Source organism: Alexandromys fortis, unplaced genomic scaffold (genome assembly GCF_014885135.2).
Source record: "Alexandromys fortis isolate MF-2015 unplaced genomic scaffold, M_Fortis_MF-2015_v1.1 scaffold_29, whole genome shotgun sequence".
NCBI lineage: Eukaryota > Metazoa > Chordata > Mammalia > Rodentia > Cricetidae > Alexandromys > Alexandromys fortis.
Window position 1 is genome coordinate 11,995,026 of NW_026067891.1, and position 10,154 is coordinate 12,005,179.

At 46.1% G+C, this 10,154-nt stretch overlaps 1 pseudogene; it reads right to left on the reverse strand.

Annotated features, from left to right (window-relative positions):
* Window positions 1–408: 408 nt before the first annotated feature.
* Window positions 409–5,655, reverse strand: LOC126498065 (uncharacterized; annotated as a pseudogene).
* Between the last annotated feature and the right edge of the window lie 4,499 nt (window positions 5,656–10,154).

Below are 10,154 nucleotides of genomic sequence, written 5' to 3' on the forward strand. Positions count from 1 at the left end.
ATGAGGGTCTTAGATTGTTGCCTCCAGACGTAGACAGAGTCGCCAATCTGGAACGGGTGAGGAGTCTCTGTACCCTCCATCTAGTAGGCTGCTGCAAGGGGCTTCCAGACCTGAGCTTGGATGATCTGGAGCACCCTCAGCCATGCTTGCGAGTCAGGAGCACCAACAAAAGAGTCATTTGCAGGAGTGATCAAGTCCTATGCGGGGGGGGGGGGGGGGGGGGGNTGGGGGGGGCGCGGGTGGCGGGTGCGGACCGAGGGGGGGAGACCCTCCATAGAGGATCCCTGTCTCTAGTGCCAGTATCATTGCTCTTTGATTGTCCTGTTCATTCTACCTGACCTGAACTTTGGGGCTTGTATGCACAATGTAATTTCAAATTAATCCCCAATATCTTGGCCACCTCCTGACTTACCTAGGAGACGAACGCTGGGCTGTTGTCTGACCCAATACTTTGGGCAAGCCGAACAGGGAGAAGAAGTCTTCTAATATCTTTTTGACTAGCATTCGGGCAGTTTCTCTCTTGGTGGGAAATGCTTCTGTCCATCTAGAGAAGGTGACTACAAAAACTAGGAGGTATTTGTTACCATATCTTCCCAGTTTTATTTCTGTGAAGTCAACTTCCCAGTTGGTGCCTGGTCCGTCCCCTCGGATTCTAGCACCCTCTGGTATTTTAAGGTGTCCTGCATTTACCTTGGCACAGGGAACACAAGACACAGTGACCTCCTGGAATAAAGAGTTAAGCTTGGGGGGAAAGTAAAACTGTTCTTCTTTCTGTAGGAGTGTCTTTATTTCTTGAGTCCCAGGTGTGTCCACCTGTGGAGGTGGGCCACCAGCTCATGGGCATCCTGGAGAGGTAGAATTATTTTCCCCCGATGTTTCCATACTCCAAGTTGACTGTCAAAGTTGGCCTTTAGCTTCTGGACCTCACCTAGGTCCTGGTCAGTGTAGAGGAAGAGGGGCTCCTTGGGAGGGGCATTTCTTGTGGAGTCTATGCACCTTATCTCCTGGCCTAATGCAGCCTCTCTGGCAGCTTCGTCAGCCATTCTGTTTCCTTTTGTCTATGGGGCCATTGCCCTTCTGACGTGCTGGGCAGTGGATGATACTCAGTCTTTTGGGCAAAGAGAGAGCTTTTAAAAGGGCCAGGATCTCTGTCTTATTTTTAATGTCCTTTCCAGCTGAGGTCAAGAGTCCCCTTCTCCTGTACATTTCCCATGTACGTGGGCGGTAGCAAAGGCATAGCAGCCTTTATTTATATATTTATTAATATAAATATTAATCTTTTTTCCTTGGGCCTTTTTTAGGGCTTGAGTAAACGCTATGAGTTCCACTTTTTGTGCCGAGGTCCCTGGCAGCAAGGCGCTGGCCCATATAATAGTCTGCCCATCCACCACTGCCGCCCCTGCTTTCCGCTCACTGTTTTGCAGAAAACTTCTCCCATTGGTATACCAGGTCTGCTCGGCATCTGAAAGGCTGATCAGTCAAGTCCTCCCTGGTGCCATGGGTCTCGGCCAGGATTTGATGGCAGTCATGAGGCACCCAGGCTCCAGGTTCCATGTTGGGAAACAGGATAGCTGGGTTCAAGGAGACCACAGTCCCAAACTGTACTTCCTCCGGACTGAGCAGCATGGCCTGATAGTGTGTTATTCGGGTGTTTGAGAGCCATCGGTCCAGGTGTTGGTGGACAATCGTTTCTATGGCATGTGGTGCTACCACAGTGAGGGGCTGTCCCAAAGCCAATTTATCTGCGTCCTTGACTAGGACCACCACGACTGCCATCATGCGAAGGCATGGAGGCCATCCTGTGGCCACACTGTCCAGTTTCTTTGAGAGATGGGCCACCAGCCTCTTCCAAGGCCCCAGTTTCTGCGTTAGTACCCCTTTTGCCATACCCTGTTTCTCATCAGCATATTAGGTGCTTAGTCATGTCCGGGAGACAGAGGGCTGGGGCAGACCGCAGGGCTCGCTTGATTTGGTCAAACACCTGTTGTTGTTTGTCCCCCCCCCCCAGTGAAAGGGATATTTGCCCCTGTAGGGGGGGTTAGGGGCACTGCCATCTCTGCAAATTCAGGTATCCATAGTCTGCAAAAGCCCGCACTGCCTAGGAATTCTCACACCCCTTGGCACCTCTTGGAGGTGGGATTAGGGCTACAGTCTGCTTGCGGCCCTCTGTAAGCCATTGTTGACCATCCTCCAAGAGATATAACCTAGGTAGGCCACCTGTCTTTTGCGGATCTGTGCCTTCTTGGCAGAGGCTCTGTACCCCAGCTCCCCCAGTCTCTTTAGCAAAGCCTTCGTACCTTTCAGGCAATCCTGCTCTGTCTTGGCTGCCAATAATAAATCATCTACATACTGAAGAAGGACAAGCTCTGGATGGTTGATATGGAAGTCCACCAAATCCTGGTGTGGGCCTCATCGAATAGGGTGGGAGAGTTCTTGAAGCCTTGTGGCAGTCTTGTCCAGGTAAGCTGTCCAGAAAGTCCTGTCTCTGGATCTTCCCATTCGAAGGCAAACATGGGCTGGGTCTGGGGGCTTAATCTCAAGCAGAAAAAGGTGTCCTTAAGGTTTAGCACAGTGTACCAGAGGTGGCTTTGAGGCAAGGTGCTCAGCAAATTATAGGGGTTAGGCACAGCGGGGTGGGGGGGTATATCTCCTGTTCTTCTCTCAAGTCCTGGACTAGTCTATAGTCCCCTGTCCTTGGTTTCTTTACCAGGAGGAGGGGAGTGTTCCAGGGTGAGCGGCAGGGCCGCAAGATACCCAACTGTAATAGTCTCTGTATGTGTGGCCATATACCCTCTCTAGCCTCCTTGCTTATGGAATATTGCCGGATAGAGATGGGGGTGGCAGAAGGTTTTAGGTCTATGACCAGCAGTGGTTGGTTAACAGCCAGTCCTATTCTGGCCGTTTCTGCCCATGCTTGGGGAAAATGTTTTAATCAGATGGGATCCAGGGAAGGAGGGTTGGCTGGGGGCTTTCCATGCAGCCAGTGTTCATCCTCCAGGCGTAAGGTTAGCATCTGGAGGGGCTATTCATCTGAGCCAGTAATTGTGGCCCCTTCCTTGTGAAAATGGATATGGGCTCCAACTTTTGAGAGGACGTCTCTACCCAATAAGGTGTATGGGCAGTCTGGTACCAGCAGGAATGAGTGTGTCACCTGCCCAGTGCCTAGGTGGACTTTCCTCTCGGTAGTACATCGATACAGTTTTCCCCTAGTGGCTCCCTGGACCCAGGAGGTCTTGGAGCTTAGTGGCCCCTTTATCTGGGTTAGGACAGAGTGTTGGGCTCCAGTGTCCATTAAAAAGGTTGTTGGTTGCCTCCCTACATCAAGGGTTATCCAGGGCTCAAGAAGAGGGGGCTCCTGGCCCTGACCTGCCTAGTCATCATCCTCTAGTGATTTCTTCCTCGCTTTACGAGGTCTCTTTGGACAGTCTTTAACCCAGTGTTAAAACCCTTTTTCCTTACAGTAGATGCATTGGTTCTTGTCCACCTGCAGCTTTCTTCTGTCTCCCAGGTTCCTATTCTGACCTGTTCTAGTTTGCCCTGAGTTATGTACTATGGTGGCCAAGATCTTAGTTAATTCTCAGCTACACTTTTTTTTTTAAATATTTATTTATTATGTATACAATGTTCTGTCTGAGTGTATGCCTGCAGGCCAGAAGAGGGCACCAGACCTCTTTACAGATGGTTGTGAGCCACCATGTGGTTGCTGGGAATTGAACTCAGGACCTTTGGAAGAGCAGGCAATGCTCTTAACCGCTGAGCCATCTCTCCAGCCCCCTCAGCTACACTTTTTGTCCCTCTTGTCTTCCCTCTCATCCTGTTTCTTACACAATCTTTCCTCTTTCTCTTCAGGAGTCTCTCTTTTATCGAAAATCCTCAAGATTTATTCGATAAATCTTGGAGGGTATACCCCTGCAACCCTTCCAGTCATTGGAGCTTACTATGGATATCTGGTGCAGACTGCCCTATGAAGGACATAATCATGTCTGATTGGTGATCAGCAGCCAATGGGTCGAACGCGGTATATATATGGTATCCTTCCATCAGACTCTCTAGGAACCCTGCAGCTGTCTCCTCCATACCTGTCGATTGTGTTGGATGGGTTACTCAGTCTAGGGGTTTGTAACCCACCCTGCAATCAGTTATTCCAGGGTCTCTACCTGGAAGGGGCGCTACCTGGAAGGGAATGAGCTAGGACAGAAGAATGAGGCCAAGCAGATTTGTCAAAGCTGGATCATGGTTGCTGTTTATATAGCCCCTGAATGAGGGCTTGAGGGGTAGGGAAACTGGATTCTTGCCGCATGTTCCAGGTCACATAGGCCAGGTTACGTTCGGACGGGTAGGCCAAGAAGTCACGAGTTGCCACACCTGGTTCCCTGGATAGCTGGAATGTGAGGCGTGTTCCGCTAACAGATAACAGTTAATTGGGTGTGGGGCAGGTTCTTTCAATAGAACATAATTATGGGTGTGGGGTTCCCTGCAGACTCCCCAGGGTGATGGTTTCTGTAATGATTTTTAGGGGGGAAATGGCTCGTGACACATACCCTGAACTATCGCACATACTTTGGCCAAATCGGTGGAGCCTCTTCCAGCCCCTTTAAGACCTGCTAGGAGAATCTGACGATAAAAATAAAGTCACTCCCTACTGGTCGTGGTGTTGTAATGCCAGTCTGGTCAGGTGAGGAGAAAGGTGTCCTCGATCTCATTTGGCAGCTGGGTGGGTCTGCTGTCTACCCCAAAGACATTCTTGCAAGCCTCTACGAAGACTTACTGTTTCTCCTCGATGGTGAAGAGAGCCTATAAAAGTTGTTGGCAATCATCCCAGGTGGGCTAATGTGTGGGATGGACTCGATCAGTCGTGTCAGTGCCTGGGGTCCTGTGAAAAGAAAGGGTTATGGGTCTTCCAATTGTAAAGGTCAGAGGCAGAGAATGGCCAGTATTGGGCTTGCCCTGCGACAGAATGGAGGGGGAAAGCCTGCAATGTCCAAACGCCTTCTGCTGATGCTCCGCCCTGCTCCCTCCTGAGGCACAATTGACTGGAGGGAGGAGGAGAGACCGGTCCTGCAGCTTCCATCTCTGTAGAATCAGAGGAAGGGGGTTCAGGTCCTCGGGGGCCCTATGCCGGTGGTGAAGCTCCCTGGGGAGGAGGTCGTGGGGGTTGGAGATAGGGCGGAGGGGGATCTAGGAGTAATAAATCCTCCTGGTCATTTGGGAGGACAGCCGGAGTCTTGAGTTTCAGTTTTGGTTTTGGAGGTTTGTTCAAGGGAAGAAGGGAAGAAAGGGAAGGTGGCACCAAGGGAAGAGGTGTGAGGGGTGTCGAAGATGGCCAGAGGGCCAGTTTTGGGGGCTTGCGCCCCTGGTGGAGGGAGAAATGGCTCCCAAGATGGGGGATCCCGGGAGAGGCTTTCCCACTTAACGATGTTGGCCACTTGGTCTGGGTGTCCATGGGGTCCCATATGAAAGACTCTTTCTTCAATCTGCAAGATAGTATTGAGATTAAAATTTCCGTCCCTCAGGCAGCCAACCTCGAAGGTTGGCCATTGCAAGGAGCAGAAAATTTGCCATTTCTTCTTTCGGACCTCGACCCACTAGTTCTGGGCTCAGTCGAAGACTTCTTTCCAATAATCTATAGTTAAAGTCAAAGGTGTGGTAACTCATTGTCCCATAGCTAGTGAGATCTCAATATGAACAAAATAACAGTCAAAAACCAGACACACACATAAGACAAAAATCCCAAGCTGCGCGGCAACAGATCGATCTAAAATCAAAAGTACAAACCAAGAAGGAGTTGGCCAACTAAAATCAGGCTGCCCAGGAGAGAAAATTAGGAAATAACACACCTCAAGATCCAGCAATACCACTTTTGGGTATGTATCCAAAGGATGCTCAATCAAAACATGGTCATGTGCTCAATTATGTTCATAGCAGCAATGTTTGTCATAGCCAGAACCTGGAAACAACCTAAATGCCCCTTGACCAAAGAATGGATAAGGAAAATGTGGTACATTTACACAATGGATTAGGGCACAACAGAAAAAAAAATAATGACATCTTGAACTTTTTAGGCAAATAGATGAACCTAGAAAACATCATATATTGAGTGAAGTAACCCAGACTCAAAACAACAAATACAATATGTACTCACTCATAAGTAGCTTTTAGATATAAAGCAAAGAATAAGCAGCCTACAATTCACAATCCCAGAGTACCTAGACAACAGTGAGTACCCTAAGAGAGACATACATAGATCTAATCTACATGGGAAGTAGAAAAAAAGCAAGATCTCCTGAGTAAATTGGGAGCATGGAGACCATGGGAGAGGATAGAAGGGGAGAAGAGAAGGGATGGGAGTGGAGAAAAATATATAGATCAATTAAAAACAATTTAAAAAATAGAAAAACAAGGTAGACTATTCATCCAGACTTAGTAGGGCAGAAACAAAGGCATAGGAAGTCCTAAGAACAAAAAGACCATCCTATCTTAGTTAGAGGAAACAGGATTGAACACCTAGTAGAAACAGCAGACATTAGAACCCAGTGTAGCTTTTATCTACAGTTTTTTCCAACCTGTATGAAGTTCAGGCTCTGGGCAGGGTTGTAAGAAAGAGCTGAGAGACAAGGATGAGAAAGGTTAAAGTGAGCTGGGAGGACCAATGTGGTGGTGCAGTCCTTTAAACCCAACTCTGTCTCAGGAGGCAGAAACAGGAAGACCCACAGCAGTTCAAGGTCAACCTGGTCTACAAAGGGATTTCCAAGACAGCCAGAGCTGTTACACAGAGAAACCCTACCCTGATTTGAAAAACAACACCCCCCCCCAAAAAAAAAGAAAAAAGAAAAAAAGAAAAAAATGCTGGGGGGTTAGATGGGAGAGGGGCCTCAGACCCTTTACCATTTCATTTGAGAAAGTTGTCTAGGTCTGTAAGAACATCAAGATTCAAAGTTTCAAATTTGGGCCAGCAATGGCCATTATCTGAGCACTGTGGCTAGATTTGGGTGAACAACAGAATCAGTTTGGTGGGTCGGAGCTTGCTCAGACAGACCATTTGTGGCCTATTGTGTAAATTTGGTTTAAATTTGAAATGACAGGAAGTTCCCTCATCAGGTGCTCGTCATAGCAACAGGAAATGAAACCAGACAGAGGCCTCCAAATACATTAGTCACTTTTCCCACGCCATGACACAGTATCTGACATAACCTAAGGGAGATGTTAATCCCCCCAGGTGGGCCCTACCGCAGTTTTTAAGCCAAATTTGAAGCAAGCTATATCAAATACTGGCCAAAGCAATAAAAACTGGCCAGGTCCATACCTGGAATTCCCAGATAATGATCATGAATTATGTTAGTCAAGTGTCTCTAAAGGCAAAACCCACAAAGCTATACACTGCTTGCCTTCGTCCAATCAGGGGCAAGCATACATCCTCATGTACTTCCGCCTGTATACCTCACTCCTCCATGTGATCAAGCACATCTTGTGCAGTTGGGGCAACTAACTTTGTTTACAAAAGTGAAAATGTGTGGCTTGTGTTACATGAAAAGTAGCCCCCAGCATTCCAGGAATTTCCCATTCTTGGGCAACAGGGGCTTACAGGTCAGAGGCATTGTTGTTTTACAGATATCTTAGGCACATTAATTGAAACTTAAAACATAGCTCTAATCCTCACAAGGGCTGAACCCAGGGGCAGAGCATGAACACGAGCATATGTTAAATAAACTCTCTAAAGCTGGGTGCTCTTGTTTTTCTTTTGAGACAAGAGTTGCCCAGGCTGGCCTTAATCCTGTGATCCTTCTACCTCAGCCTCCCACATAGCTGGAGGTACAGGCCTGTGCCACCAGGCCCAGTTTCCCTCCTCCCTTCCTTCCTATCCCCTCTCCATACCTTCTCCCATCTCCCTGTTTTTACATCTGTCCCTATCTCTCTGCCTTCACAAATCAACTCACCTATTTCTCACAGCATAAGCAAGAAAAAAAGTGCAAACCATCAAGCTTTTACTAAATTAAAATGAGTATTATGACTATATATTATAAATGCAAATTAACACTAAGAACAGATAAATATCACACAAGGTCATATTTGCTTCTTGGTAAAATTTGCCTCATGAATCTAATTTTCTTCACAAATGTGCATTCTTGATAAATTTATCCCCCAAAAAATAGTACTTGGCTGGAACAATGGTCTCAAAATAAAACCAATAACAGATCGTAATCAGAATGTATAATGTGCAGAAATGATACATTGAGTAATGTTTTAGAAATGTCTACTGAAAATGTTAGACAGTCCAGCTGGGAGGATTATTCTCTGTAGACAATCAAAAGTCTTTATTCCAGTTGGCTGGGACCACACCCAGGTATTCTGGACCCCAGTGTGACTCCCAGTGTTTAGGGGGAAGGGGTTTTTAAAGACAAAAGACACACCTTGCTATCTTAACTGGCAGCTGCAAGGGGAGGTCTTGCAAAGGAGTGCAGTTTGACAGAAGCTAAGATAATTTAGCTGGGGCAGCTTGACCTTGGCTTCCTAGAGCAGAGTTGGATAATTTTCCATGGGATTCTCCATCAAGGAGATCAAATTCTAGTTAAAACTAAAATGGCTTCATCAAGAATACAAGATGGATGTATTGTGTGATCATTTTCATTGAATTTTAGGAAGTCTTTAATTTCTCCCTTTATTTTTTCCTTGAGCCATTGATGATTCGGGTGAGCATTGTTTAATTTCCATGTGTTTGTGGGTTTTCTGGAATTAATATTGCTGTTGACTTCTAGTTTTATACCATGGTGATCTGATAAGGTACATTGAGTTATTCCAATTTTTTTGTATTTGTTGAGGTTTGTTTTGTTACCAAGTATGTGGTCAGTTTTTGAGAAGGTTCCATGAGGTGCTGAGATGAAGGTATATTCTTTTCTGTTTGAATGAAATATTCTGTAAATGTCTGTTAAGTCCATTTGAGTCATAACATCTGTTAGTTCTCTTATTTCTCTCTTCATTTTTTGTCTGACTGACCTGTCCAGTGGTGAGAGGGGAGTGTTGAAGTCTCCCACTATTAGTGTGTGGGGTTTAATGTATGATTTAAGCTTTAAAAGTGTTTCTTTGGCATATGAGGGGTGCCCTTGTATTTGGGGCATAGATGTTCAGTGTTGCGATTTCCTCTTGATGGATTTTCCCTGTGACTAATATGAAATGACCTTCTTTGTCTCTTCTGACTGATTTGAAGTCTATTTTGTTAGATATTAGGATAGCTACACCCACTTGTTTCTTAGGTCCATTTGATTGGTGTGTTTTTTTCCCAACCCTCTACTCTGAGATGATGCATCTTTGAGGTTGAGATGTGTTTCTTGTATGCAGAAGAAGGATGGATTCTGTTTTTGTATCTGTGCCTTTTTATAGATGAGTTGAGTCTATTTACATTAAGGGATATTAATGACCAGTGATTGCTATCTCCTGTTAATTTAGTTTTCATTGTTGGTGTTGTTAATTTGTGCGTTTTTTTTCTTCTTCAAGATTTGCTGTAATGAGATCATCAATTGTCCGTGTTTTTGTTGGTGTAGCCATCTTCGTTGGGTTGGAGTTTGCCTTCTAGTATTCCTGAAGAAGAAGCACAGCCCTTTGGTTCATGTGCTAATAAACACAGCTCATCTGTTGAAGTCAAACACTGGTCTATTTCCTGCATGTGTCTCTTTACACTGAGAAATCTAACACTTGTGCCAATGGGGTTTTGTTTGTTTGCTTTGACTTTGGAGATGAAGTTCTGACTTGGAACTCCCTATGTGCACAAACCTGGCCTCAAATGTATGATTGTAATATATGCTAAATAATCATCTTTCCTGTCAAACCCAATGAAATGAACTTTGGGTCCACTTCCATCTTCCTCACTGCTGAGCACTTAAACTTTCCCAGGCTTGTCAACCCCCAGATGCCCGTTTAGAGAGAGGTTTAATCTTTTCTGTAGAGCGAAGGTGTTCCTGCTTCTCCCTGTGTCCGTCTTTCTCTTCTTTCTGATTCCATTGTTGGGAAAGAGGATGTTTGTTCACCCAGATGTAACCATCCTACTGTTAACATTAACATTAACTCCCTCCCTCACAATCCACTCCTATCCCCGCCCACCATCACCTGTCCCTTCCTCTCCCTCTGTGGAGATTTTTGACCTAGCTGACTGGCTGCGGACT